General features: G+C 40.2%; 1 non-coding gene across 1 annotated transcript; it reads right to left on the bottom strand.

The window, feature by feature from the left end:
* Positions 1–11960: 11960 nt before the first annotated feature.
* Positions 11961–12032, bottom strand: TRNAQ-CUG (transfer RNA glutamine (anticodon CUG)). The gene has a single exon. It is a non-coding gene; the product is annotated as a tRNA-Gln (tRNA).
* Positions 12033–17461: the final 5429 nt, after the last annotated feature.

The raw sequence follows: 17461 nt of genomic DNA, 5'->3' as shown, positions 1-17461 counted from the left end.
AGTATTTAACCTATAATAGGAAGGACAAAATATACAGTGTGTTAAAAAATTAATTAAAATAAGTTAAGTACTCACTTAAACTTGAAATTAGAATTTTAATTTGGGGATTTTTATCCAAATGAAACCCTAAATCATTGCCATGTAAACCAAGTAATGAATACCACATAATTCCAATTCTACTATGCACTGGTAATATGTCTTAATCCCCATTCCCAAGGCAACTCAATTTTTGGGTCACGTTTCTATTCATGTATATTCTCTTCAGCAGCTTTGAATATACTGAACACAGAATGTGGCAGGGAGCTACTCAATAGTTACGTATACCTGGTTGGTTTTTACAATAGGGAAAAAAAAGAGACTTTTCTTAAGACATTTTTGGTAAAATAAAATGCTCTGACTCTTTGGAATTAGTGTTCATCTGTGGGTTTCCAACAGGAATCTCAGAAGTTTTTAATTACTGTACATTATTTCCTCTCTATAAGTCCTTGAGCTCATAAGAAAAGAAAAAAAAAAAGAGGTCTACCACTGAGGTTGGCAAGTCAATGAGGTCCATTGTGAACTCCTGAGTATAATATAAACTTTGCCTGAACACATAAAATTCTTGGCTTCCAAGAAGTGTGTTGTAGAAAGAGAGCATGGTGTTTGTTTCCAATGCATTAATTTTATTCAGGACTCTAAGTCCCAAATCAGTTCTAAACTCCTCAGTCCAAAGAAAGTTGACATGGGTCACATTTTTTAAATTAAAGAACATTCTTTTACCCTGTTTTATAGTTGACATGAGTATTGTAGTGCTGTCTTATTAGTAGTGAATAATTCTAGAGTACATAAATAGTTCACTTTATAAAAATCTTGTAGGTTATGGTGCCAGATCAGAATAGAAATTGCAAGACTTGAAATCACTGAACTGCACATCTGAAGTGAGCTGTCAAACTACCCAGATGGGGAATCTCTGGTGGGTAAAAATATTTGACACCAAATAAAATTTAAAGTATAAAAGTGACTGGGCTAGGCTCCTGATCTTGCTTGTTTTGACAGTGAGAGGGTCTCTGGAGTTAAAACTCTCATCAAGAATTCCAGCCCCACCCTTTGCAAGATGTATGGACAAGTACTGATGTAGAATAAGTGATGAATAAACATTAATTGGTAGATATTTGGGCTTCTCCAGTGGCTCAGTGGTATAGAATCTGCCTGCCAATGCAGGAGATGCAGATTCGATCCCTGGGTCAGAAAGATCCCCTAAAGGAGGGCATGACAACCCACTCCAGCATTCTTGCCAGGAAAATCCCATGAACAGAGGAGCAGCAGGCTACAGTCTAGTCCGTGGGGTCACAAAGAGTCAGACACAACTAAAGCGACTGAGCACTCATGCATGGTAGATATCCACACATGTAACACTGCAAAAAAAAAAAAAAAAGAAAAAATCTAAGAAAAGAAATCAAGGTTGGTTGTCGCTTTCTCTGTCTATTCTTTCATTCTCACAGCCCCTCTAGTGCAAAAATCTAAATTAAGGCAGATTCCAATCAATAAGAAATAGAACAAAGCAAAAAAAAAGAATCCAGCAGGTAAATTCACCTAAGATTAGAACATAGTATTCATGTATTTTGGACTTCCCTGGCGACTCAGTGGTAAGGAATCTGCCTACCAATTTAGGATATGCTGATTGGATCCTTGTGTCAACTAAAAAAATATTAGTCACAATATGTAAATAGGTAGTTATTTTATTTGGTAGAAATGTTTAGGATCCCGAACCCTGGAGATAACATCTCAGTAGCTCTGAGACTACTCCAAAGAAGCAGGAGAGGGAGTCAGGCTATTTACAGGTTGGCTTTGTTGCCAACAAAGCAGTCTGAACATCAAAGATTATTGTTAGTTAAGGAAACCAGATATCAAGTTAAAGAATTCAGTGTTCTTCTTTGTATGGGAAGATGCAAGCCTCTGGGTTCACTGAATTCCTTCCTTTCTTATGCACCTCAGCTATCTGGGGCCAAATCCTATTTCTTAATTGTTTATATCCTTTATTGCTTGTTCTCATGTGGTGGATGGCTGCTTTTTGCATCCCTCTAGCTTACCCCACTCCAATACTCTTGCCTGGAAAATCCCATGGACAGAGGAGCCTGGAAGGCTGCAGTCTATGGGGTCACTGAGGGTTGGACACGACTGAGTGACTTCACTTTCACTTTCATGCATTGCAGAAAGAAATGGCAACCCACTCCAGTGTTCTTGCCTGGAGAATCCCAGGGACGGGGGAGCCTGATAGGCTGCTGTCTATGGGGTCGCATGGAGTTGGACACGACTGAAGTGACTTAGCAGCAGCAGCAGCTCCTTAGCAGTCACTGTGGGGTATGGCAGCTTCTGCTGGGCCGCAGAAATTGTGTTCCCTTTTTGGAGCCCTTATTCACATTTGGAGGGCCAGAATTGTAGATAGCTGTGACATTTCTTGCCCACCATGGATAGCAGGAGATACTTCATTTCACATCTGAGTTGGGAAGATCCCCTGGAGAAGAAAGTGGTAACCCACTCCAGTATTCTTGCCTGGGAAATCACATGGACAGAGGAGATTGGCGAGCTACAGCCCATGGGGTAGCCAGAGTCGAACCTGACTGAGCGACTAAATGAGAATAACTCATGTATATGGATGTCAAGGTGAATATGAGATTTTAAGCTCTTTGAAAGGTGGTGGCATATTTTACCATCTATAGGACCTCTTATCCTTCAGAGATATAGGAGACCTCAGGTATTATAGTTCAGGAAAGACTGATAATAAAACAAGGGTTGGAGGCCGAGGAAGTCTCATGTCCTAGATTGCCAAGGATACTACACTGAAAGGCACTTAAAATATCCAGACAAATATGAAAAGCAATGTTCATGGCATGACTATGCTTCTTATACAATGTTGTATGCTGATGATGGGAAGATAGTAATGGACAGATATAGCGGCCTTGGGACTGTATTGCCTTTAAGAAGGCTGAGGCTACCAAAAATGCAGGGGACCTATGGGATCATGTAGACTATGTACCACTGGCTGTGATGTCATTTTCTCTCATCGGCATTCAGTTTCCTCCTTGTGCAGTGAAAGAGTTAAATTCAATGGCTATTCAATTATGTCCCATGGTTCTTCAGGAGACTCTTCATTTGATTTCCTCAGGAATGGACCTCATTATGAGAATCTGCATATAAGCTGTTTATTTGAAAGGTGATCCCAGGAATTGTGGTCTTGGAATGGAGACGTGAGCACGAAAGTGAATCAAGTCCCAAAAGTGTGTTATTAGAAAAGTTATCTCTGGGAGTTTGAGATGAATGCTACCAGGAAACTCAGAAATGAGAAACTACAGTTTTCAAATGTTTAACCTCAATTTACCTTTATCATCCTCATTACTGAGGACCCCAAGAAACTATAGCATGTGGGGTTATATCTAAAACTATTTATTGTATGAGAAATTAAAATATAAAAATGTATGTAATTTAAAAATAAGTCAACTCATTACATGTTAATTAAATGACAAACATTTTATGAAAGGTTGTCATATTTTCCAATACAGATACCTGTGTGAGGAGGATGACATTATACTTCAAAAAATGCTTTAAAATCTCTTCAATATCTGGTTTAATAAAAAACTAGTGGATTCTTCTTTGTGCCTCTGTGCTCAATCTGTTACTGTATGTTTTAGGTGAAATACTACTGCCCTTAACCAGTTATGCCGTTGAAAAAGGGAAGAGTATTTTAAATATGCGTGCATATATGCATGTATCAGTTCAGCTCAGTTCAGCTCAGTTCAGTCGCTCAGTTGTGTCCAACTCTGTGACCCCATGGACTGCAGCACGCCAGGCTTCCCTATCCATCACCAACTCCCGGAGTTTACTCAAATTCATGTCCATTGAGTTGGTGATGGCATCCAACCATCTCATCCTCTGTCATCCCCTTCTCCTCCTGCCCTCAATCTTTCCCAGCATCAGGGTCTTTTCAAACAAGTCAGCTCTTTGCATCAGGTGGCCAAAGTATTGGAGTTTCAGCTTCAGCATCAGTCCTTCCAATGAAAACCCTGGAATTATCTCCTTTAGGATGGACAGGTTGGATCTCCTTGCAGTCCAAGGGACTCTCAAGAGTCTTCTCCAACACCACAGCTCAAAAGCATCAATTCTTTGGCACTCAGCTTTCTTTACAGTCCAACTCTCACATCCATACATGACTACTGGAAAAACCTAGCCTTGACTAGATGGACCTTTGTTGGCAAAGTAATGTCTCTGCTTTTTAATATGCTGTCTACATTGGTCATAACTTTCCTTCCCAGGAGCAGGCATCCTTTAAATTCATGGCTGCAGTCACCATCTGCAGTGATTTTGGAGCCCCCAAAAATAAAGTTAGCCACTGTTTCCACTGTTTCCCCATCTATTTGCCATGATGTGGTGGGACCAGATGCCATGATCTTCATTTTCTGAATGTTGAACTTTAAGCCAACTTTTTCACTCTCCTCTTTCACTTTCATCAAGAGGCTCTTTAGTTCTTCTTCACTTTCTGCCATAAGGGTGGTGTTATCTGCATATCTGAGGTTATTGATATTTCTCCCAGCAATCTTGATACCAGCTTCTGATTCCTCAAGCCCAGCGTTTCTCATGATGTACTCTGCAGGTAAGTTAAATAAGCTGGGTGACAATATACAGCCTTGATGTACTCCTTTTCCAATTTGGAACCAGTCTATTGTTCCATGTCCAGTTCTAAGTGTTGCTTCCTGATCTGCATACAGATTTCTCATTCTCATGTAATTATGTATATTCTTGATTGATATATACTAAAACTTGACAATTGAGCATTTCTTAAAGGTTAGGTTTAATGTGAAATTTGAAACCACATCCATTAACATTTTGTACTCTATTTCATTAAAAATCAATATTTTTATTCTGTTATTTGAACAAATCTTTTACCATATTTGATTTTGATCATGTGTGGTCACAGGAAAATTCATGGTTCAATGAGTTAAGGAGATATTTCAAATGCTGACATATTTCATTATACAACCTCAAAAATTCACATTCATTATTATCCCCACTTGTGTCATCAGAAAAAGCAGTTAAGCTTTGGGAAGTCATCAAACTCACAGTGGTGGATATAAGTTTTCAAAAACTCTAATTTTCTCTTGAAAACTCAGATTGTATTGTTGGAAACAAATACTGTCAGTGGTTTCTTTGAAGTAACCGTCTGATTTCATTCATCTTGCAAACATCTGCCAAGTACCCAAATCTGAATAAGCATGGTTTGTTCTTTGTACTCAAATAATTGTACAAGTGCTTTTCTTCGAAGCAACAGTCATACTTCAGTATGGAGCAGAATTGCTTTATATAGAGTTCCCACTTTATCACATAGAATACTCAAAGGTCAATATTTAATATAATGTAATTTTTTACTGCTTCATAAAGGAGGTTTCAAGTGGAACTATTTTTTCCCTCATCAGTCCAAGATGGAGGCTAATGCAATGACTATCAGTATAGCAGTACAACTAGTAAAATAGGGTGTCCCTGCCTGGTTGCTAAGGAAAGTGTCACACCATAGTTTTTGCATTGTCAATACACATGTCAACACAGTGAAAGCAGCAAAAATTATGCAGTACTTTTGAATTACTATGGCAATAACTTCTTGAGGACATCCAGATATCCACGGAGCATACTTTGAGGACATGTGCATCAGAATTCTCCCACATGAAGAGTGAGTCAGCTGAGAATTGTTTGGTTGAGGGCTAATCTAGAGAGGGGCGTGGATTCCCCAGCATTTCTCATCTTTTACCTTCTGTGCATAGGATTGAAATAGGCTTCACCTAGGAAATCCATCAGAAAAAGAGACACATAATAGGAAGTTGGAAGCCAAGAAGATGTGCACTGAAATATGAGACATAGGGGAAGTAGGTGGGTACCAAGGAAGTCTGTTAAAACTACAGGAATGGGTAGGGTTGGATGAGGGCAACACAATCCTTTTCTTCATCTCCTGCCTTCAAAGATAACAATTCTCTTATTTGTTTCCTATAATGGATTTACATGTAAATGGATTTTGACTACTGAGGAGTTAGAAGTACTGATTTTAATGATTTCCAAACTCACTTTTAATCCTAAATGTGTTCCAAATGTATTATTAATTACTATGAAATCCCTAATGTGGCATCCTAATTACATAACCAAAAGAAGGGAAAATAAAGGAAACATTAAGTAGATGGCCCAGGAGTGTGGCAGCTGTGATGGTACACGAGCATGGCAGAGAGGAGCTACCCTGCATCCGAGGTAAGGAGCAGTGGCTGTGCTTTGCTGGAGCAGCCATGAAGAGAGACCCCCATGTCCAAGGTAAGAGAAACGCAAGTAAGACAGTAGGCACTGAGAGAGGGGATAAGCGGGCAGACAGACTGAAACTACAATCACTGACAACTAGCCAATTTGATCACATAGACCACAGCCTGGTCTAACTCAATGAAACTAAGCCATGCCATGTGGGGCCACCCAAGACAGCCGTATCATGGTGGAGGGTCTGATAGAACGTGGTACACTGGAGAAGGGAATGGCAAACCACTTCAGTATTCTTGCCTTGAGAACCCCATGAACAGTATGAAAACGCAAAAAGATAGGACACTGAAAGATGAACTCCCCAGGTCGGTAGGTGCCCAATATGCTATTAGAGATCAGTGGAGAAATAACTCCAGAAAGAATGAAGGGATGGAGCCAAAGCAAAAACAACACCCAGTTGTGAATGAGACTGGTGATGGAAGAAGAGTTCGATGCTGTAAAGAGCAATATTACATAGGAACCTGGAATGTTAGGTCCATGAATCAAGGCAAATTGGAAGTGGTCAAACAGGAGGTGACAAGAGTGAACATCAGCATTCTAGGAATAACTGAACTAAGATGGACTGGAATGGGTGAATTTAACTCAGATGACCATTATATCTACTACTGTGGGCAGGAATACCTCAGAAGAAATAGAGTAACCATCACAGTCAACAAAAGAGTCTGAAATGCAGTACTTGGATGCAATCTCAAAAATGACAGAATGATCTCTGTTCATTTCCAAGGCAAACCATTCAATACCACGGTAATCCAAGTCTATGCCCAGACCAGTACCGCTGAAGAAGCTGAAGTTGAACAGTTCTCTGAAGACCTACAAGACCTTCTAGATCTAACACCCCCCAAAAAAGATGTCCTTTTCATTATAGGGGACTGCATGCAAAGTAGGAAGTCAAGAAACACCTGGAGTAACAGGCAAATTTGGCCTTGGAGTACAGAATGAAGCAGGGCAAAGGCTAATAGAGTTCTGCCAAGAGAACACACTGGTCATAGCAAACACCCTCTTCCAATAACACAAGAGAAGACTCTACACATGGACATCATCAGATGGTTGACACTGAAATCAGATTGATTACATTCTTTGCAGCCAAAGATGGAGAAGCTCTGTACAGTCAGCAAAAACCAGACCAGGAGCTGACTGTGGCTCAGATCATGAACTCCTTGTTGCCAAATACAGACTGAAATTGAAGAAAGTGGAGAAAACCACTAGACCATTCAGGTATGACCTAAATCAAATCCCTTATGACTATACAGTAGAAGTGAGAAGTAGATTGAAGGGACTAGATCTGATAGATAGAGTGCCTGATGAACTATGGATGGAGATTTATGACATTGTACGGGAGACAGGGACCAAGACCATCCCCAAGAAAAAGGAATGCAAAAAAAAGCAAAATGCCTGTCTGAGGAGGCCTTACAAATAGCTGTGAAAACAAGGGAAGTGAAAAGCAAAGGAGAAAAGGAAAGATATATCCAGTTGAATGCAGAGTTCCAAAGAATACCAAGGAGAGATAAGAAAGTCTTCCTCAGTGATCAATGCAAAGAAACAGAGGAAAGCAATAGAATGGGAAAGACTAAAGATCTCTTCAAGAAAATTAAAGATACCAAGGGAACATTTCATGCAAAGATGGGCTCAATAAAGGACAGAAATGGTATGGACCTAACAGAAGCAGAAGATATTAAGAAGAGGTGGCAGGAATACACAGAAGAACTGTACAAAAAAGATCTTCATGACCCAGATAATCACGATGGTGTGATCACTCACCTAGAGGCAGACATCCTGGAATGTGCAGTCAAGTGGGCCTTAGGAAGCATCACTATGAACAAAGCTAGTGGAGGTGATGGAATTCCAGTTGAGCTGGAATTTCAAATCTTGAAAGATGGCACTGTGAAAGTGCTGCACTCAATATGCCCACAAATTTGGAAAACTTAGCAGTGGCCAGAGGACTGGAAAGGTCAGTTTTCATTCCAATCCCAAGAAAGACAAAGCCAAAGAATGCTCAAACTACCACACAATTGCACTCATCTCACACGCTAGTAATGTAATGCTCAAAATTCTCCAAGCCAGGCTTCAGCAATACATTAACCGTGAACTTCCTGATGTTCAAGCTGGTTTTAGAAAAGGCAGAGAAACCAGAGATCAAATTGCCAACATCCACTGGATCATTGAAAAAGCAAGAGAGTTCCAGAAAAACATCTATTTCTGCTTTATTGCCTATGCCAAAGCCTTTGACTGTGTGGATCACAATAAACTGTGGGAAATTCTGAAAGAGATGGGAATACCAGACCACCTGACCTGCCTCTTGAGAAACCTATATGCAGGTTAGGAAGCAACAGTTAGAACTGGACATGGAACAACAGACTGGTTCCAAATAGGAAAAGGAGTTCATCAAGGCAGTATATTGTCACCCTGCTTATTTAAATTATATGCAGAGTACATCATGAGAAATGCTGGGCTAGAGGAAGCAGAAGCTGGAATCAAGATTGCTGGGAGAAATATCAATAACCTCAGATATGCAAATGAAACCACCCTTATGGCAGAAAGTGAAGAAGAACTAAAGAGCCTCTTGATGAACGTGAAAGAGGAGAGTGAAAAATTGGCTTAAAGCTCAACATTCAGAAAACTAAGATCATGGCATCCGGTCCCATCATTTCATGGCAAATAGAGGGGAAACAGTGGAAACAGTGGCTAACTTTATTTTTGGGGGCTCCAGAATCACTGCAGATGGTGATTGCAGCCACGAAATTAAAAGACACTTACTCCTTGGAAGGAAAGTTATGACCAACCTAGGCAGCATATTAAAAAGCAGAGACATTACTTTGCCAACAAAGGTCCATCTAGTCAAGGCTATGGTTTTTCCAGGGGTCATGTATGGATGCGAGAGTTGGTCTATAAAGAAAGCTGAGCACCGAAGAATTGATGCTTTTGAACTGTGGTGTTGGAGAAGACTCTTGAGAGTCCCTTGGACTGCAAGGAGATCCAACTGGTCCATCCTAAAGATCAGTCCTGGCTGTTCATTGGAAGGACTGATGTTGAAGCTGAAACTCCAATACTTCGGCCACCTGATTCGAAGAGCTGACTTGTTTGAAAAGAACCTGATGCTGGGAAAGATTGAGGGCAGGAGGAGAAGGGGACAACAGAGGATGAGATGGCTCAATGGCATCACCAACTTGATGGACATGGGTTTGGGTGGACTCTGGGAGTTGGTGATGAACAGCGAGGCCTGGTGTGCTGCGATTCATGGGGTCTCAAAGAATCAGACACAACTGAGCAACTGAACTGAACTGAATGAAGTAGATGGCAATCTATTTCAGGCTGGATCTTGATCATATATAACACATGCTAAATTGCTTTTTTCCTTCATCTTTTTCTCTTCTTCTTCTCTATCAATTCTTTATTCACCTTCAGCCTGCAGCTCAGCAGTGGAACCATTGGAACATGAAATCTCCTGGAATATTTAAATCAGTCACCATGTATCTCCCTCTCCACCACTTGTACAGAAAACCTTTGCTGGCATCTTGGGAAAGCTTACAGGGGTGAAAAAATTGAAGTTGGGTCTGATGGCTTTTCTGTAGAAGTCATGTCTACAGGGAGATGGTTCCACTTTCCACTGGGACTTCAAGAGCTACACCTAGAAATAAATATGAACCAGAATTTCCCCTGCTCTCATGTATATTTTTTAGTTTACATCCTTAGGAGATCCAAAAGCCCTCAATCTATGAAATTTAGTTTAAAGCAGCAGTCCTGAACCTTTTTGGCACCAGCGACTTGGTTTGTGGAAAACAATTTTTCCATAGACCAGCGTGGCGAGAGTGGTTTCGGGATGATTCAAACATGTTACATTTATTGTGCACTTTGTTTCTGTTATTATTACATTGGCTCCACCTCAACCCCCAGAGGTTTGGAACCCCTGGTTTAAAGAGCCCCAGGACTGGTAGTGCCACCATGTACCTAGCTAAATCAGATGTAAATTCACTCAGAAAGAACCCACATTCTTCCCGAAGCTCAAAGAGTTAGGGAAGAAGTGTGTGTGTGTATGCACATGCGAAGTCACTTCAGTCTTGTCTGACTCTGTAAGACTCTGTGGACTATAGCCCGCCAGGCTCCTCTGTCCATGGGATTCTTCAGGCAAGAATACTGTAATGGATGTTGTGCCCGCCTGCAGGGAATCTTCCAACCCAGGGATCGAATCCCTGTCTCTATGTCTCCTGCCTTGGCAGGTGAGTTCTTTACCACTAATGCCACCTGGGAAACTTTTAGGAAAAAGAGAGATTGTTAAAGTGAAAAATCAGTATAAATTCTTCTCCATATCTATTCCAATGCTTACTCTTGCAGTTTACAGATTATCTAACTCAAACTGGCTTAAAAATTAAAGGCCATTTTCAGCTTTCATAAATGGAGGTTTAGTGCAAAGTGACTTTCAAGTGAGGTCTGATGTAGGGCTTCACTTCTCTCACAAAGGGCTTAGGTTTTTTTTTTTTGTATCTCTATTTCCATAGAGTCAGCATCATCTTAAAGTTACAAAAGAGAAAGTGAAGTTGCTCAGTCATGTCCAACTCTTTGCAGCCCCATGGACTGTAGCCTACCAGGCTCCTTTGTCCATGGGATTTTCTAGGCAATAGTACTGGAGTGGATTGCCATTTCCTTCTCCAGGGGATCTTCCTGACCCAGGGATCGAACCCGGGTCTCCCACATTGTAGACAGACACTTAACCATCTGAGTCACCAGGAAAGTTACAAAGGAAGGTTAATTTTCCTTGCACTTGTAAGATACCTTCCTGCAGCAAACTGCGCTTCCCTACATCCCTATCTACAAATATAGGGATAGGAGACTTCCCTTTTTTCAACCATTGAACCAAAGCTCCAATCTTCACTTAGGTCATGAACCAACTTAGGTTTCATGCCTACTCTTGAATTAACTATAGTGATCAGGGCTTAGGTCATAGGCCAATCAGAGCCTATAGTTCTGGATGTGAGGTCAATTCCACCCAAACTTCATGGCTGCTATACAATGAAGGGGAAGTAGAATGGATTCTAGGAAAGCTCATACATATATTCACATACAACCTCCAGGTCTGAAGTCTATTCACAACTTGAAAGTACTATTCCTTCCGGAAAGAACTCCCCATGGCACATTCACATTCACCTCAGGTTATACAGATTATGGAACTTGGATTTCTAGGCACAGTAGTCCATCTTACTGTATTCTTGTGAAATCTGTCAACCCGGAAATCTAAGAAAACAGCCAAGTGCAGAAGGAGCTAAATGTCATCTGATCAGCTCAGAGGTGGAGGGATCAGCTTCTCATTTTTATCAGAGTAAAGGAAATTCGTTGGCAGGGGCAAGAGGAGACTATTCAGAATCCCTCTGCTACTTCTCCCACAGAAATGTTTTATAAATTATGTTTTTTAAAGTAAATGATAATAGACAATTGTGAAAGTGAGGTCACTCAGTTGTGTCCGACTCTTTGCGACTCCATGGACTGTAGCCCACCAGGCTTCTCGTCCATGGGATTTTTCAGGCAAGAGTACTAGAGTGGATTGCCATTTCCTTCTCCAGGGGATCTTCCTGACCCAGAGATCGAACCCGGGTCTCCTACATTGCAGGCAGACACCTTACCATCTGAGCCACCGGGGAATCCCATAAAGGTTCCATTGAGATTTGAACTCAGATCGCTGGATTCAGAGTCCAGAGTGCTAACCATTACACCATGGAACCAACGACAAGTATTTCTTTGAGCCCCTTTTTTTGGGGGGGGGGGCAGGGCAAGAATACTGGAGTGGGTTGCCATTCCTTTCTCCAGGAGATCTTCCTGACCCAGGGATTGAACCCGGTCTCCCGCATTGTAGGCAGATGCTTTACCATCTGAGCCATCAGGGAAGTCTTAATGCTCTAAATACTATATACATTCATATTTCTTGACACCGTGGTTATATAACTACTGAAAGGATGAAGAAGACTTTTTTTTTGAAGACTTTTGAATTGGCTAAGATAACCCTTTCATTACCGGGCAGATAGGAGATGAAAATATAAATTAAGTATAATTATAGAAAGTGATGTCAATGTTGCATTGCTTGAGCACCTGAAATTGAATGCCACACCTAGTATCACAGCGTCCTCTGCCCTGTCTTTTTTTTTCTTTTTCTTAAGTTTTGTAGTTTTTAGAGTACATTTTTTCTCCCCCTTGATTAAGTTTATTAAGATTAAGATTATTCCTAAGTGTTTAACCCTTTTTGATGGGCTTTTTAAACAGTTGTATTTTTAGATTTTCATGCTTTCATAGAATGTTCTTTGCAGTGCCATCAAAGGTAGACATTCACAGCATCTTTCTTAGAAACCTGTGCTTGACTTGAAGGATTCAGTCTTCTCCAAATAAGAAAATGGATTAGTCTTTATTTCTGTGCTCCTCAAAATGCTCTCAGACCTCAGAGGTCTTCCTAATGACCCAAATATCTTTTTAAAGTCCTCAGGAAAGCCAATTATTGGCATCTATGTGAGGGGGCTTCCCAGGTGACACTAGTGTAAAGAACCCACCTGCCAATGCAGGAGACCCAAGAGACCTAAGAGGAACCTGGCGTGCTACAGTCCATGCGGTGTCAGAGTCAGGAATGAAGGGACTCAGCGTGCACACACATGTGGAGGGGACAGAGCTGGGGGACAGCTCCTAAAAGTTTTCCACCACTCAGTCTTTGGTTAATCTTCTTCACTGTGGAAACTTCGTTCTGGGAATTTGTAGAACTTATTTTCTTCTAGGTTGTGATTTTGAAACAAACAAAACCCAGTAAAAAGTGGCACAATTTGCTGCAGCCACTGTGCTTTGTCCCTTGTAGTCTCCAAGGTACTCGAAGTGGCAGAGCAAATTTTACTCCTGCTCTGAAAGATGACTCCGGAGATATTTTTCTTTTCTGATTTGTCATGGGACCTGGCTCTTGGAAGGGGGCCTTAGGCTGTCTAACTTGATCATTCAGTACTGCTGGCCTCAGTGTTACTCAGGACAGTATAAGACTGGTTCTCCACAAGGGAGGCAGGCCAGGAAACCCTGCCTTGTCAGAAGCAGGAGTGAAGGGGCCCTGAGGAAGGTAGGGGGATGTATGCAAACCTATCATCTGCCTGGAAAAAGCTGTCGGAACTGCCTGCATTACCACCCTGGGGTTGTGAGTAGTATGGGCTGGTTGGTGGGTAGTCAGAGTCATTTTGGTCAGAAACTGCTGTGCAGAAAGTCATGGACGGACACACACTGAGGCACAACCTCAGGCCTTTCTGGAAAAAAGTCAGCCTCAAGTCCAGAACAGTTTTAACAGTTTTACCTGCACAACTAGTGCACGTCCCTAGAATAATTCAGGGGGACACAGATTCCATCAATTTTCCTTTAATTAAAAGCACATTTACACACAGTAATGTCAGCAACAAATTTTAAAATGCTTCTTTTTCAATAATAATATAATTCTTACATGTATTAAAACACAATGAAGAAAATAATAATAATAATTAAAAAATAAAATAGTTTCAGTCCCTTCATTCAAAATCTATTAATTAAAAAATAGGTGATTTTAATACTTTGCTATATTACCTGCCCAGCTTCTTTTTTCTATTATGTTTTGTGTGTGTATGTATATATATATATATATATATATATATATATATATAAAAATTGTTTTATAACCAACTTTCTATTTTATACATAGTGCTCTCTGGAAAACATTTACATAAGTCATTAAATCATCTTCTATTATCATCACATTAGCCACATATTATTTCATTACTCCATCAAATGGGGTTTTTTCCTTCTCAAATTACTTAAACAAGCTTTAATTTTCTTATCTTTTTAATAAACTTACATATCACAGGTATTTTGGAGATTTATTAAAACCTTCAACAGACTGCCTGCCATAGTAACCACTTGGGACTAGTAACTTCTAGGTGTAACTTCTACTTTTATTACTTCTTCTACTATTAGAAGTTATGAACCCTTCCCTAATATTGCACTTTCAAATTCTCAGTATTTTTATTTTATAGCTATTTTATTAATACAAATTAATCAATGTTTTCTTAGACTAAAGAACTAAAAGCAAGCTTATAGGATCAAGATTTATAGAATCATGATTGTAACTGAAAAATTCCTGAGTATTTTTATTATTCAGTGAACAAGGTCTGAACATCACCAGGAGGAAGGCACTGTGGGAGGTGCCAGAGTTACGTGTCACACACACACAGGTTGTGGCTGGTCCCGGCCCATGTGCAAGGGAGCTAATAGAGGACACAAATGGATATGAAGAAAACATTGTCTTTTAGAGCTATCTCTGCATGAAAAGAAAAAATGCACGAGGCAGTAGCCAAAATAGACTTTCTATAATAATAGAAGGGAGACTTGGCTATTCATGTTGAACTGCTAAGACAAGTTGGTAGAAAAGCAAGAAAATGTATACTTGACTCCTGCACATTAACGTGAGCATCTGAGCATTAAGTGCCGCTCGATCAAACACGAACTGGAATTCATTTCAGGTTTCACTGCCCTCCATTTCTGCCCAGACATAAGATGAAGTGGGACAGCAGAGGCAAGCACAGATTTCTTGAGCTCTGCAGAGTTCCATAAAGTAGTCCTGAGAAAAACCCTCTGACAGTCATTATGAGACAATAGATATAAAAATGAATTAGGTGTCAATCCCTTCCTTAAATTTTAGTACTTAGCAAGCATAAGAAAATCACAAGAATAATTTAAAAAACTCTTTCTGAAGGGCTGTAGTTATTGAGATGAGTGAGGAGTCCCTTACATCCAGAAGGAGATGGAAAGAGTTGGGTCTTGGACAATGAATAGTTTGAATTTGGGTCAATGAGGGCAGCGTTCTCCAGGCCATGACAACTGAAGGAGAACAGGAAAAGAAAACTGCATCATGGCTGGGGTATAGAGGCAATGAACAGTTCAGTGTGGTCAGAGGAAAGGGTATGGACAACAGATAGAAAAACTACCCACTGCTGAACTCTCACTATGTAATATCTGCTGGGTAGAGAGCTTTATCCATTATCATTTTTGAGCTTTACAACTCTGCAATAGATCATATCATGCTCATTTTATAGATTTAGACAGTAGAAGCCTGCTGAAGATTTTAAGCAAGAAAAACTGCCCATTTGGAGCTGTGCTCCTAGAAGATCCTTCTGGAATCTGTGTGCAAGATGAAGTATAATGAAAGCATAATGGACAGGAGTTCCTGTCTGCTGGCTGAGGCCATGGCTATAGTTCAAATAATGAACCACGAAGATCTGATTTGTAAAACTATGATAAAGGACAGAGGATGAACATAAAGGTGTTTCAGAGGTTAAGTCTAGAGGACTCGTAAACTGACCACATGTTAAAAGTGAAAAAATAAAAATGATGCTAAGGTTTCAATGCTGGACGACTGTGAAGATGATGGTGCCATTAATAGAGGGAGAATTGGAGGGCCTTGGAAGAACCGATGATAGACTTGGTTTGGAGTGTACTAGATTTGTAAAACAGCCAGTGGTAGGGTGCCAGCAGATGAGACGGAAATAGGGGAGCAGAGATGTAATAAGAGGTAATAACAGGTCATCAGCTGGATGCACGCACAATCTAGTCACTCCATAGAGCTGCATCACAGAGACAGAAGAGGACAATGAAAGTCCCAGATTCTAAAGTTTCAGGGTTATTTAAAATGCATTAGTTCTTTAGCTCAAAATTACACTGTGAAGTTTAATTGAGCAAAGTAACTTCACATATTCATTTTACTTTGGGGAGAAACTTTATTTCGGAACAATGACGCATGTGTGTGTGTGTGTGTGTGGCTTTTTCCTAACAACAAACTAGAATAAAAGCAGATTTCATAATATATTATTTAAAATTGGAGAGCTGGTAGCATTTTTTTTTTCAAATCTCCAAAGTAAATGACTTCCTTTTGAATCTCAAGTATAAATCATAATTGTGCTTTCTTTCTGGGGCTTCTGCCTTTTGTCAAATTAACAGCTTTAGAAAGAAACACATATTTTCAGCTGACCTGCGGTTGGACCTATCATTTCTCCCCCGAACTGTTCTCAGACATTTTCGTCATGGCGAACAGAGAGAGGACAAGCTTTCAGAATCTGCTGTGTGTGGCCCAGGTCCCCTTTCTCTGGCCCCTAGCAGTTTAACCACTCTACCTCACAGGGGGCGGCTAATGAGTCCTTAGCTTCAAGTTTTCCCTCCTTCTAATGAGGGCTAATAAAATGCATTTAACTCCACTAATGCAACAAAAACTCAGCATTATTTCATTGCATCTACTTAACAAGAACCTTGTTTCATATCCGATTACAGCCTGCTCAGCCAAAGCATTATACTGGGGAAGTGGGGCTGTGAGAAGGGAGTATCAAGTGCTATAATGTGGACATTCTTCCTTAATATGCCCTGCAGTCTTAGGTGATTGCTTAATTCATTTAGCCGAGCTGGTCTGATCCTTCTGCCAACTGTTTTGTAAAATTTACTGCAATGCTAGGCAACCAGTCCCACCACACAAGCTAGAAATATAGTATTGCTTTTCCTGGGACCAAGCTAGTAACAGTTGTTTGGGGAGAGGCCACAGGCAATGGAGCAGATACTGTTACAAAAAGGAAGATGTTTTGGATGTGCTTCATTTTGTAAAATAGTTACAGCAAATCCAATTTTTATTAATAAATGTTTCCCCTAATTCTTTACAGTCTAATTTCAGAAGAAATTCATCATCATAAAAAATTCATCATCAGAAGAAATTCATCTTTCTAATTTCAGAAGATAATTCATCAGATTTATCTTCAGTGAGCAGTGACGTCTAATCTATTTATTTCAGCTATGAACTTCTCCACCTTCTTTTGAACCAGCCCTTCGCTCAAGTAGCCAACAGAAACAAGTATCTGTTGGAAGCTTACCACTTAAAGAAAAGAATCATTTTGTAATTTGAGTAACCATTACTTGAATAAGTTAAAATTCCATGTACATAGAACGTTATGAAAGTCAAGCGTGTCTATCACCTTATTACCTGTAATTTAGAAATAAGAACCTTCATTTTTACTTTCCCCATCAAATTTTGCAATCTAGAGTATTCCTCGTCCTCCTGAGAGAGATCACGTTCAAAGACATTTTCATCTGTATTGTTCCTTAAGGTACAGGATTCTATTCACTTTGA

The sequence above is a fragment of the Bos mutus genome, chromosome 16, assembly GCF_027580195.1.
Source record: "Bos mutus isolate GX-2022 chromosome 16, NWIPB_WYAK_1.1, whole genome shotgun sequence".
Lineage (NCBI taxonomy): Eukaryota > Metazoa > Chordata > Mammalia > Artiodactyla > Bovidae > Bos > Bos mutus.
Note: the sequence above shows the minus strand (reverse complement) of the source record. Positions and strands in the feature narration are given on the sequence as shown.